Source organism: Rousettus aegyptiacus, unplaced genomic scaffold, assembly GCF_014176215.1.
Source record: "Rousettus aegyptiacus isolate mRouAeg1 unplaced genomic scaffold, mRouAeg1.p scaffold_m13_p_5, whole genome shotgun sequence".
Classification (NCBI taxonomy): domain Eukaryota; kingdom Metazoa; phylum Chordata; class Mammalia; order Chiroptera; family Pteropodidae; genus Rousettus; species Rousettus aegyptiacus.
The window spans coordinates 88,064,039-88,083,169 of record NW_023416308.1 but is presented as its reverse complement, the minus strand read 5'-3'; the positions used below and the strand labels follow the sequence as shown (position 1 = coordinate 88,083,169).

Here is a 19,131-nt window from a genome sequence, read left to right as displayed (position 1 = left end):
TGCACTGATTTTAGCTTTTTCTCACTGTAAAACAGCTTTGCAAAGATATAATGTCATAGAAATGAATGTAGTGTGAAATAAAGTAGAAACTGTAAAATAATTGTCTTTGTAGTTTACAGAGTGATCAACAAATGTCTCGTATTGCTGTGTTTCCTTTGAAACGTAAAAATACCCTGTAGTGTTTCTGTGAGTTTAACATGGCATGTTAGGGTACCTTTCCTTTTGTCTACCATTACAATGCATTTTTTTCTGGTGTACATCAAAGTATCTGGCACTCATTAAATTTTGGTTGATTTTCATTGTCCTTAGGCAAGCAGTTAGATCAGAGATGTTAGGGACAAAAACGAACATATGTACAATATGCAGTTCTGGAACAGGACACATTATAAAGTGCAATACTTTGCTGAGTTATGTTTTGCCATGCTTCTTGCTTTCCTCTTGAATGAATTCTGACGGTTGTAAGACACTTATATGGGCTTGTCAGAGGCATAGTTCAAAACGTTAATCTCCTCCCATTTGTTTTTAATGTGAGGAACTCATTTTAGACATCTGTTCTAAGAAAAACAATTAGAGAGAAATTATGATGCAGTTGTCTTATCCTAAATGTTATTTTGCAACTTGGCTAGCTCCTGTGCTTTTAAATTTTAGTAGCTTAATAGACTTATTTCAAGGTAAACAGTGTGAGACAAAGTGTAGCTTCAAATTTCTTGTTGTTAGTTGACTGAGTCACCTTATTCTGATTCACCACTGCAGACAACCAAATTGGGAATAAGAATTTAGTAGGTGTATGCGAGGGGTAACATCTGTTTTGCCAGCATTCTACTCACTGAATATACTATATATACTATTTGTAGAGTTCAGGTGCTGCAATAAAACAAAACAAAACAAAACAAAACAAACAAACAAAAACAAGTAAAGCCTAGGCATATAAAGAACTCCTTTAGAGAAAATATTGATACACTACAATTCTGTTTTGACTTAGCCAGAATTTTTCTTGCTTAAAAAGGTTAGTTTAATCCTCCCTAGAGTGTGAAGTGCTAACTCAATATTTTCCTAATTATTCAAAAGAACCACCAGATGGTTTCTGAGGATGATACTTTATGTGGTGGGAGCATTGGTGACTGAAGTTGTGGTAGAATTTGTAGCTCCATAATCATCATCATCTAAAGCAATATGTGCTCTTGTGACAGAACAGACAATAATATTTTAAGATAAAAAAAATACTATAAGTTCCAGGAAAAGCATTTAGGTTGTTTGTATACTGCCATGAAGTAGGAAGGTATCATTCAGAATGAAGCTCCTCTTGTATTATAATCATCAAAGAAATATGTTTGTATATATTTCATTGGAAACTTATTTTTTTCCTCTTACTATTCTTTTCCCTTTGCCCAGACAATCATCTCAAAATGTTAACTTATTTTTCAACATAACTAGAATCTTAACTGAGATAAAAATATTTTTCTGGGTTTTGTTATATTTGTCTTTAGTTAGCCTGCAGAAGGATTGGTTACTGTCCCTCTTGATAAATTTACCTACACTGGGAATTGGAGAATTAAAATTAATTGTTACATCAGAAATGTCTCTGTAATGGACCTCAAATCTAAGGCAATAGTGGTACTAGCCTTTAAGACATTACAACAATTATGACAACATATAAGTTCAGACTAACCTATCCTTTAAGGATATTTTATTGCAGGCATGAGCCAGGGTGTTGAATCATAATTTACCATAAAAATGAGTTCTTATTAAAATGACCTTTGATTAGTAAATTAATATCTATCAAAATATTTATTTTCACTATGTAGTTTGACTAAATTGTCCTTTGCTTTTAAAATGTGGTGGAAAATTTTTTTATTGAAGACTCTGTACCAAGATACTGTCTAGATTTATGAAAGGAAAGAGAAAGTATAGGTTTTACCCCTAAGAGATTTAAAACTGAAGAAATGCATATTGGGAAAATTTAAGAGTCGCCCTGTTCATGTAAGCCAGGATCAGGTGCTTAATTAATATAGGTTGAAGGAAAAAAAAATCAGTTACATATAGGATTAAGATAAATAAAGCTATTGATTTCAACTAGTTCAGCATAATAGATTTTTGTTGATTTGAAGAAACAAGTGAATAAGTTCTGTTGGTTTAAATGTGAATTCAAGAGTTTGTAGTCTTTAAATACGAACAAATGGGCCAGAACAATGCTGCAGTCTACTAATTTGTGAGTTAATAGTTTCTAAATTTTAAGAGTGACAACATTTTCATTTCTCAGATGTCATTCATTCCTGTTTTTTTCTGATGTGATGTGAGATTGGTAAATCTTTCATACTCTCCATGATTGTATATAAAATGAGGTCCATAAATACTTAAATTAGTTTAAAAGACAGAAATGAGATTAATTGAAATGAAAGAGACATTTATAAAAGCCACAATAAAGTTAGATTCAAGAGTATTAAAATGAAATGTCCTATTAAAATGCCATGTTCATTGAATTGTGTTTATAGAGAAAGGAGTCAAATTGAAGTGAATGATCTGCTTGATTCAACCCATTTTACTTTTGCACAAACGGTTAAATATTCACTGCATTCCAAAGGAGTATGTATGCCAGAAAGTGGGCAGAGTCAGCTTGAAGAAAGAATTGTTTATTGCTCAAGTATGCCTAGTTAAAAATAAAATAAAAAATCTTAAAAATTACAAAAGGAGGGAGTATATATTTAGTGGACCTGTCTGGGCATAGTCATGACTTGTTCTCCTGTCATTTATATGATCTTTTTCTGTAATGTTTATTCTGGTATTCATTAACACAGGGCTAAAATACCTCATCTTTGTTTTGTCTAACAATATTTTGTAGTGTTTTTGAAAAACAATGTGTCATCTGAAAGGTGCTTCCATTCTGCTGAGACCATCATACCAGAATGATAAATCCCAAAACTTCATTCTTAGATTTAGTCATTTCTGTTGACTCTAGGGAATATAAAAGATGTTCAAAGCTAATATACTAATTGTACATAGAATAGCATACTTTACAAAGGGACTGTGAGGACTTTTGTGAAACTAAATTCCAAAATACATTTATTTATGTCTTTGAATAGGTCATATATTTATAGTAGTAAAAATTTATAAAGGTACAGAAGTGTCAAGTGAAAAGGTAGATCTCCTACTTATTCCTGCAAGTTCCTGAGTTTCTCAGGTGCTTTCCCTGAAAGCCATATCTATTACTATTTTGTTTGTATCCATCTAGAGGTATACTATGAAATGTTTCTTAACACAAATGATCTTCTTAGCATAAATGGTATTACATTATATTATATATATTTGCCTATATCTTGCTTTTTTCTTATTATATCATTCATATATATATACATATATGAATATATGTATAATATGTATATATGTGTATATATATAATATGTATATGCGTGTGTGAGTATGTATATATTTGTATATATATGACATGATATACCTATCAGGAGATAAAGAGCTTTCTCATTCCATTTAAATGGCTATATAATCCAATATTTGAGTCTAGTATAACTTATTTAGTCTCTTCTCATTAATGGACTTTTTGGTTGGTTCTAATCTTTTGGTATTGCTAGCAGTATTGCACTGAATATCCTTGTAGAGTCTTCTTTGTGTTCATGTGCGAATATAAGTGTAGGGAGAATTCCTAAAAATGGGGTTGTGGGTTAAAGGTTATATTCAATTTAAATTTTAAATAGATATTATTGAATTGTTTTTCATAGCTACTGTTCTAATTTGTACTCTTGACAGTAATGTTTGAGAATGCCTCTTTCTCCATACCCTGGATCATATAGGTGAACCCTGGTATCTCATAGTTTTAGTTTGCATTTTTATCATTTTGTATTAGATTTCTTATCTTATGTTTAAATGTCAGGCATGTAAGCAAATTTGTTTTAACTTTGTATTATAGAATATAATATTCAAGTAGAAAGTGCACAAAACAAAGATATTTTATTTTATAAAATGAATACCCATTTAACTACTATCCAGGGTAAGAAATAGAACATTTCTATCACCCTTGAAGTTCTTTTTGCTCCTCTCTCAACCACTACTCCTCTTCCTCCTCTAAAGGTAGAGTTGTCACTACTTCTTTTTTTATGGTAATTGCCTCTTTGCTTTTCTTTATAGTTTCATGTCCAGATCATGCATCCCTAAACAACATAGTTTTGGTTTGACAGTTTTCTATACTTCATATAAATGGAATAATACATTATGTATTTTTTGTGTTTGGATCCTTTCATTTTGTATTATATTTGTGAGATCCATATTTGTTATTGTGTAGTAGTAATTTACTCATTTTCATTGTTGTACAGTATTCCATTTTATGACTATATCACAGTTTAACCATTCTATGGTTGACAGAAATTTCCAGTTTGGGGTTAATGTGAATAATGCCGCTATAAGCATTCTTGTTCACTCAGTTGCATTTCTGTAGGGTAAGTACTTAAAAGTGGAATTGCTAGGCCATTAGATAAGGTATTTTTTATTTATATTAGATAATGCCAAACAAACTGTTTTACTAATTTATACTTTCACCAGGAGTGCATGAGAATTCCTATTGTCATACACTTTCTCCCATTGGGATTCTTGGTATTTGTAGATTAAGCATTCTGGCGGGTATGATGTAATATCTCTTTATGATTTTAAATTGAATTTCCCTAAATAATAAGTTAAGCACATTTTTATATGCTTATTGGCTATTTGGAAATCCCCTCTGTGAATTTCCTTTTAAAGTATGAAAAACATTTTACCTACTTTTCTATTCAATCGCTTGTCCTTTTCTTACTGATTTGTAGGTGTTCTTAATATATTTTGGATACAAACAAGTTTGTATGTTGTTTTATTTTGAGTCCCAGCAAAAGTAGAGCCTGTGATGAGGACTAGGGTACAGATAGCTTTTAGAGAGCATCCCAGGAACTAGAAGAGTGGGAGTGGTGACAGTGAGACAGGGAAGAAGGAGAAGCTATTATTAAGGCCACTACTGTAGGCATCAGGAGTTTGATTCTGAGGACCGCTGAGAAGAGCACAGAATGCCTTCCTGAAGGGAAGGAGTTTGGAACATTTATTCAGTATGATTGAGAGTTCCCTTGAGGAGCATTTACTCTTTCAACTTCCAATCTGAGTTAGTGCTGGGCTAAATGAACTCCCATAGCCTTAAGAGAAGGTCCTGAAGCAGATGGTGGCAGGGTGCTCATTGAGTACTTAAGATGAAATATTTGCCAAAACTAGTTAAGTCACATAGAATTGTCCATTGTAGCTATGGCTGAAATCAGGGTGGGCCAAGGAACTCTTTTTTTTTTTTTTTAAATTTTTAGTTGTATTTATTAAAAAATAAAACAACTTAGTTATAAAAACCTTTGTTCCAAATAGATACTATGTGTCTTACAAATGTTTTTTGCTTGGTTTTGAGTTTTAAAGATGACTGTAGGGAAGTGGGCCAAGGAACTCTTAAGTAGGGGTGGTGTCTTTTCTGTCTTGCAAATATATTTCCCTACACTTTGAGGTGTCTTTTACTCTGTCTTTTGATGAACAGCAAATGCTTAATATTTATATAATCAAATTTACCTACCTTATCTATTTTTGCTAATGTTTTCAATGTCTTAAGAAACCTTACCTTGAATTCATGAGGACATTCTTAAACTTTTTGAATAGTGCATTTTGTTTTCAAAGGTGATAAAAGGTAATAGATAATTTCCCTAGGAAAACACACACAGTTATTTACAACTGAGGCAAAACTTTCCTATGGAATCCGTGGACGTTCATTGATTTCAGGTTAAGAATCTCTGGTTTTTGTTTTACCTCTCAAATTTAGAACTAAAAACCACCTGGAACTGTCTTTTTAGCATGATGTGAGGAGGGGTCAAGTTTTATTTTATTTTTCCATGTGGATATCTAATTGACCCAACATCATTTATTGAAAAAACAAACAAAATCAACCTTGTTCTGCCCCATTGCTTAGTAATGCCAACTTATAACTTTGTTATAAATCAAGTACCTATATCTAGTTTTTTGTTTTTTGTTTTTTTTTTTTCTGGTTCATGATTCTGTTCCTTTGGAGTGTTTTCTTCCCCGTGGACCAATTCCTCTCTGTCTTAATTACTACTGCTTTATAATAAGTCTTGATTTCTGATAGACCAAGTTTATATTTTGTGTTCTCTGATTTTATTGGGTATTTGGATTTCATATAAAGTTTAGAATCAACTTAGCAAATTATATACACACACACACACATGCACTGAACTGTTGGAATTTTGGTTGGAATTGCATATAATCTATAGCTTAATTTGGATAGATTAACTCCATTACAACCTTGTCTTTTAATCCATGAGTGCAGTATAGCATTCCACTTATTAAGTCTTTTAACTTATTCTCAAAAATCTTTTATAGTTTACTGCGTTTAAGTCTTGCATACCTTTCATTAAAAATTTTAGTTAGATATTTGACATTTGTAATGGTTTTATGTAAATAGTATTTATGAATTCATTTTGTTTGGGGTTGTATATAGAAATGCAATGTACTGTTTTGTACAAAACCCAAACTCACTTATTAATTATAATTCTTTATCTGTAGATTATTTTGAAATTTCCACCTATGACAGCATATCATCTGCACATAATGACAATGTGTCTTCTTCTTTTTCAATCCTTATACCTTGTATTTCTTTTTCTTGCCTTCTTTTACTGTTTAAGAATTCTAATACAGCGTTGAGAATGGAAGTAGTGATGGTCGTATTCTCTATTTCAAAAAAAGAAAGCTTTCGACATTTTACCATGAAGCATGATTGTATGATATTTGAATAAAAACAATATTTATTGTGAAGTTGTTGCAGGTGCACCATTCTAAATATGTCAGTTAAGTCAAATTTGCTGATTGTATGATTTTCCTGTTTTTTTTTTTTTTAAGTCCACTTATTTTATTGTTTATCAAGAGAGATATTTTAAAATTTTTACTTTGATTTTGAATTTGTCTATTTTGGTTTGTATTTCTGATAAATTTAGCTAAATATTTTGAATTTAGAATCATTTACAATTATATCTTAAATTTAGAATTATTATATTTTAACAATATATGTTTGTATATATAATATGTATATAAACTGGTGAATAGACTGTTATTATTAACTGTTGCCTTTACCTATGGTAATACTCTTTGCTTTTAAATCATTCTTGTTCGATATTAGTATAAGTTTCTTTTGGTTAGTGTATGCATGTTACATTTTTAAAATTCATTTACTATTATTGTTTTCGTATCTTTATGGTTTAGAGGTGCCTCTTATAAACCACATATTAATGAATATTTATAAATTGGACTCTTTGTCTATTTACATTTTATCTCTGAACAGTCTGCTTATCATACTTGCAACTCTGGCATGCTCTATCCTCTAAGTTCTTCACTTTTCTCTGTATCATTTACCACCATCTAAAATATTATTTGTATATTACTAAGTTGTTTTGTTTATTGTTTGCCTTCCCATGACAAATTAAACTCAATGAAGGCAGGGATTTTTGCCTGCTTTATTTATTTATATATTCAATCACGAAGTGGATAGACATTTAAAAAAATTGGCCAATATAATGACACAATAGTTGTATTCCAATTGTTCTTTTTGGAGATTTCCAAATATATTAATTTATAAAGAAGTTCTACAGATATAAAATCTGTTTGACCAACAGTTTCCTAAATTTTCATGATCAGAGAATCTTATTGAGGTGAACATCTGTTAATATCTCAGGAATTGAGTGTTCTGTAGAACACACTTTGAAAACATTGACATAGAAGATGTGATTATTGAAGTATTCTTAGGAGGTCATAGATTAGAGAGACATTTAGAGGATCTCCAGTCCTGTAAGTGAGGATTTATCAAACTATGTCCAGGTGGTCAAATCTGGCTCACTACCTTTTTTTTTTTTTTTTTTTTTGTAATTAAAGTTTTATTGGAACAGCCATCCCAATTTACTTATATTTTGTCTATGGCTGCTTTTGCTCTATGATGGTAGAATTGAAGTGATACAGTAGAGACCATACAGCCCTCAAAGCTTAAATTGTATAGTATTTGGCCTTTTGCAGAAAAAGTTTGCTGATCTCTGTTTAATAATTGCCAAAAAATTATTGAACACTTACTATTTTATTTGTATGCTCAACACATTGCTAGATATTTTATATAGATCATCTCATTTAATTATCCTAAAGATCTTTTGAGGTAGGTAATATGATTTCTTAGGTGAGGAAACTAAGATGCAGAGAAATTAAATAATTGCCCATGGTCATACATCTAATAATTGACAGAGCCAGGTCTGCCTTATAGACTTCATTCTTTCTTACTATACTAGACTGTCTTCTAGTTTATGTTGTTCTAGTGGCATGTGAGGTGATGGACTAAATAGTAAAGGAGGTTAAGAAAGTTCATACTGTGAAATGTAATTGTTACTCTAGGAGGTTAGTTATACAAGTATAGCAGATTTTCTTTTATTTCGAAGTTCCATGTGCTTACAATTAGTTGATCATAGCAATAGTAAACATTACATTCTTTTAAAAATGTACATTTATAAAATAAGGTTTAAATAAGTAACTTCTCAGATATAATTTTGTATTTTTCACAAATTCTTAACTATTTTAAGTTGATTATGATATGTGCATCTCCATTTGTAATTTAGAAAATATCCTTATTTTCATTCTGATTAGCCTTGTATAGAGTCTATCCTAATAGAATGGAGAAAGTAAGGAAATATTTTAAGGGGAACCATGCCCATAGTAGTAACAATTGCTATCATTTATGAGTAAGTTCCAGGAGACTACTAATTAATTTACAGATATCTCATTTAATCTTAGCAAAAAATCTGTGAGGCAGAATAGTATTATTATGTGCATTTTATAGATGAGAAAATTGAAGTTACTTTTCAAGTAAAAGTAGTTAAATCTGTCTTATTCCATGCCTAGAGAAGAATATTACTTACTCAAAGGAAGTTAGCTATTTCTATTGGCTAAATTAAAACTCTAGTCTATGGCCATGCCGCCCTGAACAAGCCCGACCCATCTGATCTCAGAAGCTAAGCCGGGTTGGGCCTGGTTAGTACTTGGATGAGAGACCACCTAGGAAGACCAGGTGCTGTAGGCGTAAAAAATAAAAAATAAAGGATTGTAAGCTGACAAGATCATTGTAATCTGTGAGGTCAACCAAGGGTGCCTTGCCCCCCCCCCCCCAAAATAATAAAATAAAAATAAAACTATATTATACAATAGAGTGGATACATGCCACATGAACATTTTCCCATGGTATTCTCTAGGATTCCAAATGAAAGTTTAAATTACCACAAATTATTATGCCTAGTAATAGGCTATCTTTTAGATAAACTTTCCCTTATTTTTGGATCTAGGATATAGAATTCACATTATTAATTAAGAAGAGTTACTTGCATGCTAATTATAGTTCAGAAAAAACTTCGAATGGTGGTCAAGATAGTGACATTTGCAAGTGCGAACCCTGTGTAAAATAATAGAATTGCATACTTTTTTACTGCTTAATTTTTTTTCTATTAAAAATGTTCAGCATTTTAGAAATTTGGAAAATACAAAAAGTGGAAAGAAAAGACAGAATTTAACCGTAGTCCCATAACCAATGGCAGCCTTTGTTAATAGCTTATAGCTCCTCCCAGTTTTTTCTTAAGCATTGACTTTTATTTTTTAAAAAATATATAAATATTTTATCCTTTTTTTGCTTCATATTGTGGCATGAGTATTTTCCCATGCAATACCCTGGATTCTATATTAAAGATTTTCATAACCATGTAATATGCTTAGTGAGTCAACTGTGTTTTACTTAAATTTTCTCTCATTTTTAGATATAGATTGCTGCAAATTATTACTGCTATTGCCATTTTATCTTCATTTTTTCTTTTGCATTTTAAATTATAAAAGTAATCATGCTTGTGTTAAAAATTTAAATATGGAAATTTGTAAAGTGAAAATCTTTATTTCACTCTGAAGAGTTTTCTAAGTATTCTTCTAGAATTTTTTTATGCTTTTGTAAGCACATTTATATCTACTCTTATTTTACATAAATGGGACCTATTGCCTGCCTCTTTGGTTTTAGTCTTTTGAATAGTACTGGGATAAATATATTTGTGCAATAATTGTTTTTGTGTTTTTGACTATTTCCCTAAGACAGATTCTGAGAAGTGGGGCTGGGTCCAAGTAATGGACATTTTGAGGGCTTTTACTAAATGTGCCAAATTTAAAACACTGCTGTTTTAGGGAGTCTGTGCTAATATCACCAAATCGTAGATCATACTATCATTGTAACTTCTATAAAGTTTATGAAAACATGGTGTGCCAATTTCTTAAAACCTTTTCATGAAGGCCCAATCATTTAGTAGATAGTAGATAAATATTTAATATAGGTATATCACATTTATATTCATATATGTTATAGATATAACATATTTACATACATATTTCTGCTTTTATAATATGTTTATTAACACACTAAAGTTGTTTAACCAGAGAAAGTCTAGTCATTTTTCCCCTACAGTAGATCTCAATCTATCATTTTAGATTTAGCATTGTTATTCTTACTGGTATAAGTTAGGATTATCTTTTTCGGTATCATTTTTTAGGTTATCACTTGATTTAAAATAAAATTGTGTTTGAATCTTAATTTACTCTTTACTTAATTTTTAATTTATTTTAAAATGAAATTTTTTTTTCTAATTATATAAGAAATGAACGTCAATGCATGTAAAAAATTCAGGCAATGGGAAATAAATAGAGTAAAAGAGAATGTTTCACTTATAATCTCAACACTCATTACCGACCTTTGCTGCATATCCTTTCCTTTTCTATTTATGTATGTGTGTGTGTATATATATGTGTGTGTGTGTGTGTGTGTGTGTGTGTGTGTCAACACTCATAAGTAACATTTTGATATATATCCTTTTTGTGTTCATATAAATACAAATCTACATAATAATTTATGTCTTTATACTAAGGTAATATATATATATATATACTTTGCTAGCCTTTCCCTCACCCTCGAGTAAGAGTAGGCTGTGGTTATCGTTCTTGTTGATAAATATGGATATATGCCACAATTGTAATGCCAGCATTACTCCACTTAGTGATGGACCTTTGTTTCCACAACTTGCTATTATAAATCAAAGAACATTTTTGTACATACACCCGTTACCCACTTGTTCAATCATTTTCTTAGGATAAAATAGAAATACATTTTTATATCAAAGGACATATACCTTTAAAGTTTGAAGACATCGGAAAGAGCATCTTTTAATTTTTACTTATATGTTTCCATATTATTTGAATTTTTTCCATAAGTGATATATGGAATTCAAATTGTCAAATTACCCTCCAGAAAGGTTGTGCTATATTACACTCTTACCAGTGAATGAGAGTGCCAGATTTCTCATGCTCATGAATATTAAATATTAACAATATTTTAAATCTTTGCTAAAATGTTATCTCATATTGAGTTATGAGTTGTATTACTTAGCATTTTAAAAATTGTGAAATCGAATACATTTTTAAGCTTACATGCTTTTACACTTTCTCATTTGTAAATATTGTACTTATTTTTGTGGCCTATTTTTCTACCTTTTTCTTATTGATTTGTTGGCGCTCTTAATATTCTCCTTTGTCATACCATACCAAAAAATATACTTTTTTTCTATTTGTGGTTTGTCTTTTAACTTTGTTAATAGCCTTTTTTTTAATACATAAGAAATTTTAATGTAGTCAATTTTATTAATCTTTTTCTTGTTTTAATGCCATGCTTAAATTTTTCTCATCTAAAGACTGTAAATAGCCATTTAGATTTTCTTGAGTATTATTTATGTTTTTAATTTTTGCATTTAAAATATCTATTTGGAATTTATTTTAGGGTAAAGTATGAGACTGAGGTTCAATTTTTTTCAAATATATTCCCATTCTCAACATTATTTATTGAATTGTTTATCATTTCTCTATTGACTCAAAGTGTCACATATATAATAAATAAAGTGTTATCAATTTTTAGGTTTTCTGTCATTCATTGATCTGCCTATTATTTTCGTGCCAGTAATATACTGTTTAAATTTTTGTACTTTCGTAGTATTTATATTATACATTTTAAACCTAAAAATTTACTGATTATTTTATTCTTGGAAAGAAATTAAACTTGTATATCTAATTTTTGAAGCCACCTCAAATTTAAATTATTAATGCATAAAATAATATTCTTGACCTTTAAATATTTCTCTTTAGGATTTATAAGTTTCCATAGTACATATGATATATACATGATAAATATTTCCATTTTATTTTAGAAGAAAGTTTCCTCTGTCCAGTAGAATTGTTCTGGGAAGCTACTCTGAGGCAGATGATGCAAGAAGGGTTTGAATTATAGACTGATGTGTGAACTTGGTATAGTGCTTATCCCAGAAATCTATGACAGTTGAAGGGCAGGAGTAGGATCAGTGTACAGAAATGGTAGGACTTAGAATTTTTTTAGAGAAACTCTTTTAGCATCAGAACCAATAGGTTTTGAAAGGGATAGGATCTGGATTATTAAGGAATGCTAAATGAAAAATGGAAACTGCACTATCTTTGAAATCAGAAATTATGAATTTGAGTGTCAACCTTGACACTTACTACCTTTGTGAATACTTAGTCCCATTTTTTTTTAAATTTATAAAATGAGGATAATAAGCCCTCATAGAATAATTATGAGGATTTAATGAGAAAATGAATATCAGTTGAACAATGATTGGCTTATAGAATTTGCTTAATAATGTCTAGTCACTTTTTTTATTGTGAATTTTGCAGAAATAGGGTTGATGGAGATAAACTGTTGGGCTGAGGTCTGAGTATTGAAGAGCTGTGTGCATTTTTTTCATCTTGTCACAGTAAAAAAGTCAATGGTTTTTGTCCCAATGCTGGCACAAGAGCAGTAATATAGGAAAATAAAATTTATGTAGTGTGTAGCAGGGTAATTTTCCTGTGTAAAGCTGTACACACACCACCACCACCACCATCACAACCACCACCACCATAAACATACCCTTCCATCATCTCATGGTGGATCAGAAAAAGAAGGTGAAATTAGAAAATTTCCAGGTCAAGAAGATGTAGAATTTGGTGGTTGATCACAGTTGGGAGTGATGGAAAGGTGCATTTAAAAATCCAGGTGTTTAACCCTTTTTCATTTTACAAAGTGTCTTTTGTCAAATAAGTTACGTAGCAGAGTGAAATAGCAAAACTGACATATTATGAGAGAAGTGAATGCTGAGTATCCCATCTTACAGATGAAGTAACAGGAGACATTTATGTTCCTCATAGAGTGGACATAAGCCCAGTAACTGGAAACTCTGACTTAAAATGAAACTCTGTCATGAATTTGTCATGTGGTCCTAAGTGAGTTATGTGTCGCTTTCCTTCTCTGTAAACTTAGAAACATCTCATCCTGCTATCCCTGATATTTTTCACTTAGGAAGTGAGGCTATCTCTGAGAGATGCCAGGCCAATTTTTTTCTGGACTTTACCATGAAATCTTCAAGTTGTTATGAAGAATATACTACAAAAGGATAAGTAAGATTCTCTTAGGAATCTATAGGATTCTCTTCTTTTGTTTCTGTGTTTTTGAGAGTGAGCACAAGCCCTTATTAGGTCTGGAAAGGACTGATCCATAGTGTATGCCTGAGCTCTTTGTGGATATGCAGTATGTAGTTATTGAGTGTGATGATAGGTAGCATTGCCAAGAGCATAGCTCTAAAGTCATGTACCCTTAAGACAGTCTTCTTTAAAAAGTGGGTGGTTACATTAACCACCAGGACATCTATGAAAATCATGACTTGGGCGGATTTAAACGGAGTCTCACGGAAAAAGGAAAAAAGGAATTACATTTATGGAAGACATAGCCCATCTAGAGAGCATTTTCATATCTTTAATTCTTACAATAACCTCGGAAAGTAAATGGTAATATACCCATTTTCTATGCATGTTCTTTATTTCAGAAAATGAGATTATATAGTTTTATAACCTGTTGTCATCACCTAACATATTTTACACAAAGCTATGATTGTCTCCTTTACTAGGCTTTGAACTCCTTGAAGTTACCAATTCTACTTCATTCACTTTTGTTTTTACAGTGCTTAACACAGAGCCTGGTACAGAACAAAAATTCAGTAAATAATGAGTAACTGTAATTTGCTCTAGGAATTGGGACTCTTAGCTAATCAGCCCATAGTTATCAAATCTTTATTTTTCTCTTCCTTTAACATCTCCTCCATTTTGAATTTTTAGCACAAATTGAGAAATGCTTAGAAAATATAAAGCGTTACATACATGCTATCTTCAGACCATGTTGACTTTCTGCATTCTCATACATTTTTCTGGTCTGAATCCAGTTGATAATGCATCTGTTATTTTTATAATCTCATCCTAAGTACATATTTGCACAACAGGCGGTGTCAACTCATCTAAGTAACATCTAAGTTATTTGGCTGATACTTTAAATTACAGAACTCCATTACTGAAGTCATTATTTGTGGTTAAGAGGGAGTGGTACTGAGAGTGGTTAACAAAAAGAATTTCTTAAAATGAGTATCAAAACTGACCCTCTTTAGATGTCTTTAAATTTATCTTGATTTAACTACCTAAAACAGGTACAAAAAACAACCCTGCCTCATTCGTCTATCAGTTTACAAAAAATAGTAGACTGATTTAAAAAATTCGTAGGTTTAAAAAATTAGTACTTATTTGCGAGCTTTTGTTAAATGACTGCTCTTTAAATGTTCTGCCACTTTATTTTGTGAGCTGGACTTAGGGAGAGAAAACTCGTCAGGGATGGAATCCACTTTCTGAATATGATAATGCACTACAAATGTTGAGACTATTTTAACTATAATATTTATCTTTCAATAAATCAAAATTGTCAGTAGTTGGAGATCTGGGATTGTGCTTTATTGTTCTGTATCCCCAGAGATCCCAATTTATGCTCTGTATCCTGTGGTCTTTTAGAATTGTTAATTGAATTGCTGGAGAATTGCTTGTATTGGTCTTAAATTAAAAACGAAAAGTGAAAACAAGAGAAAAATCCAACACCCCCAAATAATCGAGATTTATTTTTTAAGTTAAAGTCCATGTCTAGTTTCTCATTCTTCCTTACGTTTAAGAAAACATTTTATTTTATTTTTTAAAAATAAGAATCCCCAAATCATTAAGAATCTTTTCAGTAAAGTTAAAGATTTTATTGAGTTACAAAATTTTCATGTTTGCACAAAATTTTTGTGAGCTTATCCATGTTTAACACAGTTGCCTTTTGACCCAGTAGTAATTGAATTTCAGTGTGCACAGGAACTACCTGGGGGCCATGCTTTAAAATAGATTCCTAGGCCGTACTCTCAGAATTGCAGAATCAATAGGTCTGGGTGGGACTCAACAGTCTTTTTAAAAAATTTATTTTAATAAGCACCTCTGGTGGTTCTTGATATAGGGAGTCTGAGGATTATGTTTTGATTATCACTGTTTTTTCCAGTCCTATTTACATAAGACCTTCTCTGACTTTTGTTATGAAGCTGAGACCATGTATGTGTGAAATCAGACAGAATTCAAGAAAAAAAGAGGTATTAAAAACATAATAATAAGTGTTATTTCATAGAAGTGTATTTTGCTAAGAAAAACAGGGTACTTGAAGGAAATAAGTAAAAGAGAACAAGTTTATTGAGTGAAAAGTTACAAAAAAATTCCAAATTTCTTTTTGGCCCACTGCCAAATTATTGTTTGATTCTGGTCAAGTGGCTTTGCTACTTTATGGTGTGTAAATATAAAGTTATGAAGTATGTGGAATTTTTCTGTAGTCAGGACTGCAAAATACAAGCATTTTGGGGATTATGTCACAGAGTGATTCTTTAAAATTCTGTTTTGAAAGTTCGTGGTCTATATTTTGGTCTTGGTTTAATGCAATAAGCTGCCTTTGTAAAGTGGAAGACATGCTGTCTTTTTCTAAATAATCTCATTTATTTTTCATGTAGACACTATTTTACACTAACCATTCTTATTCACAGATAGATCTTCTTGAATTGTTATTTCGGGAGAGCAGTAAAGTGTTGACAGTTGTGAAAACATGTCAGATTTAGACAATTCTATCTCTGATTTACTGTGCTGCTACACATGTGAGCAGAGGTGAAATGCAACATTAATTCTTCCTCTTCTGACCCAGAAATACCTTGATCCTGACCATCTATAATATGTTAAGTAGACTTAGGAAATGTTACATGAAAATGAAAGGGTATAATTCCCAGTGGGTGTTGATACAATATAAAATTGTAGAATCGTGGAGTGGTAGGGACATTAGGAGAGGACTGGTGGAACAGTTATTGAACACCATCTACAACTAGGTCTGCTTTAATAATCACTGGTGGATTTTTTTAAAAATGGAAACTCCCAGCCCACTCAAGGAGATTCTGGTTCAGTAGGTTTGGGGTGGGGTCAGCGATTTGAATTTTATAAACAGTTTCTAGGTGATTATATAATCAGCTAAGTTTTTGTACAATTTTCAACTCAGTGTAAGAATTTTTTCTACAAACATCCCTGGCAGAGTCATCCACCCTTAACTTTGACAACTCCAGCAACAGATCTCTATTTTGTGAGGAAGCTTATTCCATTGCATGTTTAAAGATTTGTCTGTACTGAACTAAAATCTTCCTTCTTGTACTTCTTACACACTAGTATTTCTTTTGGAAGAGGAAAAGGAAACTAATTTCAGTCCCTCTACCATATTACACTCACTATGATAGATATTACCTCTTCTTTGTTGAAAATTTTAAACTAGATAGTTTCCTTTGCTGCAAAATGTCAGAGTAGATAAGCAAGGTTTAAAATGTGGTCAAAAATGTGGTCAATGGGCACATGGGGACCCCTGAAATCCTTTCAAGGGTCTGAAAAATCAAAACTATTTTCCTCATAATACTAAGGTACTATTTACCTTTTTCACAGTGTTGACATTTACACTGAGAATGCAAAGCAATTTTGGGCAAAACTGCTGGAGCCTTACACAAATCAAGACCGTGGTATGAACTTACATCAATAAGCATTGAATTTTTTTTTTAATCATCACCAGTCACAGAAGAAAAAGCCAGCTTTACTTAATAATGTTGTAGATAAAACAGTAAAATACTTGATTTTATTAATTCTTGGCCCATAAGTATGTCTTTTAATACTGTGTGATGAAATGGGAAATATACATAAAGCACTTCTGCTACATATCCAAGTACAATGGTTATCTTGAGGAAAATCACTTGTGTGATTGATTTCTAAGCTGAATTTACCACTTTTTTTTTCATAGAAGATCATTTTTACTTGAAAGAATAAGTAACAGACACACAATGGTTATTGAGATTTGGTTGCTGGCAGGCATATTCTAAAAAATGAACGAAGTGACCATGCCATTTTAAGAAAAGCAAGTGACCTTGTTTGTTGCCATTAATAAAATTTTAGTTTCAAGAGAAAATTAGTTGTTTGGAAAACTTGTATCCACCACAATGAGCTTGATGGCTTCTCAGTACTTAAAAGTTCTTCTGATAAGATTGGTGGTAGTATTAACAAATTTGATTTTTAAAAATATTAAATAATGAATATGTTAACATTTCAAAGATCTGCAGAACATAATGAACTAATATTTTCCAAATGAACCAATGCATGATGTTACAAAATCATGCATTGGTAAAAGGTAAATTTAAAGACCAGTGAGTTAAACAACAATACAAAAAGTTCATTGATAGTCAGGTTTCAGATTACATATTGCAGTTAACCTTTGAGAAACTATTACTTGTCAAATTCTGATATAGTATCAAAGAAGAATAGCTACAATTATCTGGAAAGGCTATGAAGACACTTTGCCTCTTTCCAACTTCATATCTGTGTGAAGATGGTTATTTTTTATATACTTCCACCAAATCAAGATATCACACAGATTGAATGCAGTAACATCTATGAGAATCTAGCTGTTTTTTTTTAAACCAGGCATTTAAAAGATTTGCAAAAATACAAAACAGTGCCAGTCTTCAAATTCTTTTGTTTTGAAAAATATGCTTATACTTTAAAAGTATTGTATTTATGTTACTATGTAAATGATTATTATTATATTTTTATTTTAAATGAATTAATAACATTAAATTTTTTCTTACCTTTAGTTTTTAATATAATAAATACTGATAAGTGTAAGCATAGTTCTTTGGACTCTTAATTAATTTTTAGAAATGTAAAGGAAGCCTGAGACCAAAGAGTTTGATGATCTAAAGTTCATCCCAACTAACCTTCTTTAGAACATGAAACCAGTCTAATGCAACCTGGTTTCTAAAAGATTTCTTAACCAATCTTTTCTGCATGCTTGTCAGTGCCCCTTCTAAATTGTGGTCCTCAATACTGAAATCATATTGAAGATGTAGGTTCAGCAACATAGGATGAATAAACAGGCTACTAGTAGCAGGCTTTAATTATAACTATCTTTGGAGATTTTTAACAATAGGAGGAATTCCTATTTCTTTGAGGAAATAAGTTCTTGTTCCAGGAAAGCAAAGCATTGGATTAAGTATAATCTTAAATTATCTTCCTTGACACCTCAGAAATACTCTTACTTTTGCCCTAGAAGATAGAAATATCAGTAACTAAACCCTCATTTTTCCATTCATTATTGTGATGTCCTTAATAGCAGTGCATTTTTTTTTAAAAAATTGGACATTAGGTTATTGTCAGTGCCTTTGAAAGATGAATTTCACATTTCATTTTCTATAATTTAAATTCTATGTAATTTAATCCATCCACCCATCTGATACTTGAACCTTCTTGCTAAATCAAATAATAATAATAATAAAAAGAGATGGGGATAAAAAAAGAAATGGGTGTGGTTTAGAGACAGCTTTTAAGCAGGATTAAAAAATTTAGCTTGAAAGCTTTTAAAGTCTAATTATACAGGGAGGTGGCAGTGTTTTTATTTGCTGTTTACCTTTGATCTGTTACCTATTTTTGGGAGAGTGGGACATGCTTTTGTGAAAATGTTTATGGTTTCTTCATTTGATGACAAGATACTTGTTTGAAGTTGCCTTGTAATTCAGAAGTTTTTCTCTTTGTATCTAA

At 31.1% G+C, this 19,131-nt stretch overlaps 1 protein-coding gene and 1 pseudogene across 6 annotated transcripts in view; both read left to right on the top strand.

The window, feature by feature from the left end:
• The window catches only part of SOX6 (SRY-box transcription factor 6), a 552,718-nt gene that overhangs the window by 71,165 nt on the left and 462,422 nt on the right, over positions 1-19,131 (top strand). The gene's annotated exons all lie outside the window — the stretch shown is intronic.
• On the top strand, positions 9,007-9,124 carry LOC118603567 (annotated as a pseudogene).